Source organism: Panulirus ornatus, chromosome 16 (genome assembly GCF_036320965.1).
Source record: "Panulirus ornatus isolate Po-2019 chromosome 16, ASM3632096v1, whole genome shotgun sequence".
Lineage (NCBI taxonomy): Eukaryota > Metazoa > Arthropoda > Malacostraca > Decapoda > Palinuridae > Panulirus > Panulirus ornatus.
This window is the reverse complement of record NC_092239.1, coordinates 55,032-60,719: the sequence shown is the minus strand read 5'-3', so window position 1 is coordinate 60,719 and position 5,688 is coordinate 55,032.

The following is a 5,688-nucleotide window of genomic DNA, read 5'->3' as shown; positions in this document are numbered from 1 at the left end:
AATTATCGAACTCTTACATTCATTTTTGATAAATTCTCCCCTCCGTATTATCAATTTTATCCAAATGTAGGTGCAGAAGAAGGAGCTAGGTGAGGAAGTATGAAAGGCAAACAGATATGAAAAAAGGTTTTACACAAACACAGATTGAATGAATTGAATCATTGGTAAGGGATGGTGGCATAAAGTCATTCCCCTAAATAGGGCATGAAAGTGGTCAGGGAAAAAAAAGGTTCCTGGAGTAACACCATCAATCCTTTTAAGAAAGGGATCAGGAGCAAATTATATATGTATTTATTTTTTCATACATGTCTTACTATTTCCTGCATAGTGAGATAGCATATAGCATAAGAAAATTTGACACCTTAGAAGAAAAATTCTCTCTTGGCTCATTGCTCTGTTCTTCTTTGGAAAGTATTACAGGAAAAGAGGATTTCCAGCCATCTGCTCCCCACCCTTAGTTGCCTTCTGCAACTTGCAGGGGATATATTTGACCAGTATCGTTCTACACTAAAATTGTATATATATATATCTTTCTTTTCTTTTCAAACTATTCGACATTTCCCGCTTTGCGAGGTAGCGTAAGAACAGAGGATGGGCCTTTGAGGGGATACCTTCACCTGGCCCATTTCTCTGTTCCTTCTTTTGGAATAATTGAAAAAAAAAAACAAAAAAAAAAAACGAGAGGGGAGGATTTCCCAGCCCCACGCTCCCCTCCCCTTTTAGCGCCTTCTACGTCACGTAGGGAATACGTGGGAAGTATTCTTAATCCCTAACCCCAGGGGATAATATTTATATATATATATTTTATTATATATATATATATATATCTATATATTTATAGTAGATGTTATATATTATATATGATTTTTTTTGACGCTGTCTTCCCGGCGTTTGGCGAGTAGCGAAAGGAAACAGACGAAAGAAATTGGCCCAACCCACCCCCTACACATGGTATATACATTCGTCCACACACGCAAATATACATACCTACGCAGGTTTCCATGGTTTACCCCCGACGCTTCACATTGCCTTGGATTCAACCACTGACAGCACGTCAACCCCGGTGTCCTAATGCTCAATTCACTCTAATCCTTGCCCTCCTTTCACCCTCCTGCATGTTCAGGCCTCGATCACACATAAAATCTTTTTACTCCCATCTTTCCACCTCCATTTTGGTTCTCCTCTTCTCCTTGTTCCTCCAACCTCCGACACTTATATCCTCTTGGTCATTCTGTCCTCATCTCATTCTCTCCATGGTGTTTGCCCATACCACTTCAAAACACCCTCTTCTGCTCTTACTCAACCACGCTCTTTTTATTTCCACACATCTCTCTTACCCTTACGTTACTCACTCGATCCAAACCACCTCACACCACACATTGTCCTCATACATCTCATTTCCAGCACATCCATCCTTCCTGTGCACAACTTATCCATAGCCTCGATTCCAACCATACAACATTGTTGGAACCATATGCCTTCAAACATACCCATTTTTGCTTTCCGAGATAATGTTCTCGACTTCCACTCATTCTTCCAAGGCCCCCAGAATTTTCGCCCTCCCCCACCCTATGATACACTTCCGCTTTCCAATGGTTCCATCCGATGCAGATCACTCCAGTATCTAAAACAACTTTCACTTCCTCCAGCTTTTTCCATTCAAAACTTACCTCCCAATTGACTTGACCCTTCACCCTACTGTACATTAAACCTTGCTCTTATTCACTAAGTGAGAGGTTTAGGGAAATTTATTTGGTAAACAGAGAAGAGGTAGTGAAGCTTTGCGGAAGATGTAAGCCGAGGCATGCAGCAGGTTTGGATGGTATTGCAGTGGAATTTATTAAAAACGGGGTGACTGGATTGTTTACTGGTTGGTAAGGGTTATTTAATGTATGTATGATCATGGTGAGGTTGCCTGAGGATTGGCGGAAATGCGTGCGTAGTTGCCATTGTACAAAGGCAAAGGGGTATAAGAGTGAGTGCTCAAATTACGGCGGTATAAGTTTGTTGAGTATTCCTGGTAAATTATATGGGATCGTATTGGATGAGAGGGTGAAGGCATCAATGTACAGAGCATCAGATTGGGGAAGAGCAGTGTGGTTTTCAGAAGTCCGGTGCCATCGAGGATTTAGATGATGTGTGGATAGGTGTCTTGTTTGAAGAATGTATGTGAGAATTAATTAGAAAAGCAAATGGATTTGTTTGTAAGCATTTAAGGATTTGAAGAAGGCATATGATAGAGTTGATAGAGATGCTCTGTGGAAAGGTATTAAGAATATATGGTGTGGTGAGGCAAGTTGTTAGATGAGTGAAAATAGTTTTTTTTATCTGAGGATGTAAGGCATGTGTACGTGTTGGAAGAGAGGAAAGTGATTGGTTCTCAGTGAATGTAGGTTTTGCGGCAGGGGTGTGTGATGTCTCCATGGTTGTTTAATTTGTTTATGGAATTGGGTGTTGTTAGGGAGGTAAATGCAAGAGTTTGGAAAGAGGGGCAAGTATGAAGTCTGTTGGGGATGAGAGAGCTTGGGAAGTGAGTCAGTTGTTGTTCGCTGTGATACAGCGGCTGGTGGCTGATTCATGTGAGAAACTGCAGAAGCTGGTAGCTGGTGGGACTGAGTTTGGTAAAGTGTGTGGAAGAAGGGAAAGTTAAGAGTAGTTATATATATATTATATATATTTATTTTTGTTTATATATATATATTTATATATTTATATATATTTTTTTTTTTTTTTTTTATATTTGTCGCTGTCTCCCGCGTTTGCGATGGGTAGCGCAAGGAACAGAGAAAGTAATGGCCCAACCCCCCCCATACAATGTATATACATACGTCCCACACACGCAAATATACATTACCTACACAGCTTTCCATGGTTTACCCCAGACGCTTCACATGCCATGATTTCAATCACTGACAGATGGTCAACCCCGGTTATACCACAACGCTCCTATTCACTCTATTCATTTGCCTCCTTTACCTCCTGCATGTTCAGGCCACCGATCACACAAAATCTTTTTACATATCTTTCCTCCTCCATTTGGTCTCACTCTTCTCCTCATTTCTCCACCTCCGACACTTATTATCTCTTGGTCAATTCGTTTCTCACTCATTCTCCTCCATGTGGCGCCAAAACCACTCAAACACCCTTCTTTTCTGCTCCTCTCAACCACGCTCTTTTTATTTCCACACATCTCTCTTAACCTTACGTTACTCACTCGATTATCATAACACCTCACACCACACATTGTCCTCAAACATCTTCATTTCAGAACATCCATCCTCCTGCGCACAACTCTTATCCATTGCCCACGCCTCGCAACCATACTACATTGTTGGAAACCACTATTACTTCACACTACCCATTTTTGCTTTCCGTGATAATGTTCTCGACTTCCCACACATTCTTCAAGGCCCAGAATTTTCGGGCCCCCTCCACCCACCTAGATCCACTTCCGCTTCCATGTTCCATCCGCTGCAGATCCACTCCCAGATATCTAAACAACTTCACTTCCTTCAGTCCTCTCATTCAAAACTCACCTCCCAATTTACTTGACCCTCAAACTAATGTACCTAATAACCTTGCTCTTATTCACATTTACTCTTACTTTCTTCTTCCACACCTGTACCAACTCAGTCACCAGCTTCTGCAGTTTCTCAAATGAATCAGGCCACCTGCGAGGTAGCGCAAACGCGGGAGGACAGCGGCAAAAAAAAAATATCTTTTTTAATTCTTTTTTATTATGCATAATCGGTGTTTCTGTGGTCAAGCAGGTAAAAAGCCTAGAAAAGGTTGAAGAAATGGCCATCATCATATACACATGAATATACATAAATGCCCACATATGACATTATACATGCACTATACATAGTCATATGCCAGACCATTACATTACAGTACACATGAAACTTATTCATACTTGTTGCCTTCTTCCATTTCCTGTCCCGGCCCATCCCACAGGAAAAACAGTATCGGCTTATCCCCTGGTTCAGTGAGGTAGCACCAGGAGAATACAGACAAAAAGCACCCTCATTTGCTCACACTTAGTCTCTAATATGTTATGTGTAATGCTTCGAAAACCAAAGCTCCCTATCCAACATTAGTTTGGTCTCTAATTCTACTTTGTTCCCTCCATGCGATGACACATATTATCCTCTTTTGTCAGTCTTTCCTCACTCATTTCTCTACCCTATGTCTAAACTGTTTCAACACACCTCTTTTGCTCTTTGAACCACTACTTTTATTTCCACACATCTATCTATTAACCCTTTAATTATTACTCGATCAAAACCACTTCTCACCTTATTGTCGTCAAAACATTTCATTCCAACACATACCACCCTCTCATTACAAACCCTATCCATAGCCCATGCCTCGCATCCATATAACATTGGTTGGAGATCATATTCCTTCCAAAAATCCCATTCTTGTGCTCCGATGACAGTGTTCTCTCCTTCCACACCTTTCTTTATTGTTCCCAGAATCCTCACCCTCCCCACCGTGTGACTCACTCCGTTCTATGATTCCACTCCCAGATATCTAAAACACTTCACTTCCTCCAGTTTTTCTCCATGAAACTTACATCCAATTTAACTTGTCCCTCAACCTACTGAACCTGTTAACCTTGCTATTATTTCACATTACTCTCAACTTTCTCCTTTTACACACTTTTCTCAAACTTTGTCACCAACCACTGCAGTTTTATCACTCGAATCATCACTAGGCTGTATTGTCGGTGAACACACAACTGACTACATCCCAGGCCCTCTCAGCCCTAGAGATTGCATTTCTTGCCTCTCTCCAAAACTCTTGCATTTTGCTCCCAAAACCACCCCATCCATAAATCAATTTAACAGCCTATGGGACATCACCACCCCTGCTGCAGACTGACCTTCTCTAGGTACGAGTCACTCTCCTTTTTCCTACTCGTTCATATGCCCTGCATCCTTGGTAAAAACTTTTCACTGCTTTTGCAACTTACCTCCCACATACCAGATACTCTTAAGGCATTCCACAATTGCATCTCTCAACCCTTTCATATGCCCTCTTTCAGATTATAAATGCTACATACACATCATTAGTTTTTCATTAGTATTTATCAGACTGATTCTTCAAAGTAAACACGTGTTGCACACATCCTCTACCACTTCTGAAACCACACTGAACTTCCCCAATCTGATGCTCTGTACATGCCTTCACCCTTCATTCAGTACCCTCCCATAGAATTTCCAGAAAATACTCAACAAAACTTATGCCTCTGTAGTTTGAATATTCTTCATTTATCCCTTTACATTCAGTACTGTGGCACTATGCATGCATTCTTCCAATCCTCTAAGCACTTTCACAATGATTCATTCATACACTGGATATCCAAAACAACCAATCAGCAACACAGTTTTACCCCCTTTTTTATTAAATTCTACTTGCAGTTCCTTCCAACCAGGACCTTGCGGAAGATTTCATCTTTGCAAAGCTTTCACTACCTCCTCTCTTCTTAAACCAAACCATTATCCCTGACCATCTCAACTTCACACACCGCCTGACCAAACACCTACATCTTACCAACTCTGTCTTCAGGACACATTCACAAAAATTTCAGAATACTCCATCGCCTCAATTCATCACTCACTCTGTTATATTTTCCCCACTTTCCCCCTTCATGGATGTTCCCATTTGTTTTCTTGCCTATGC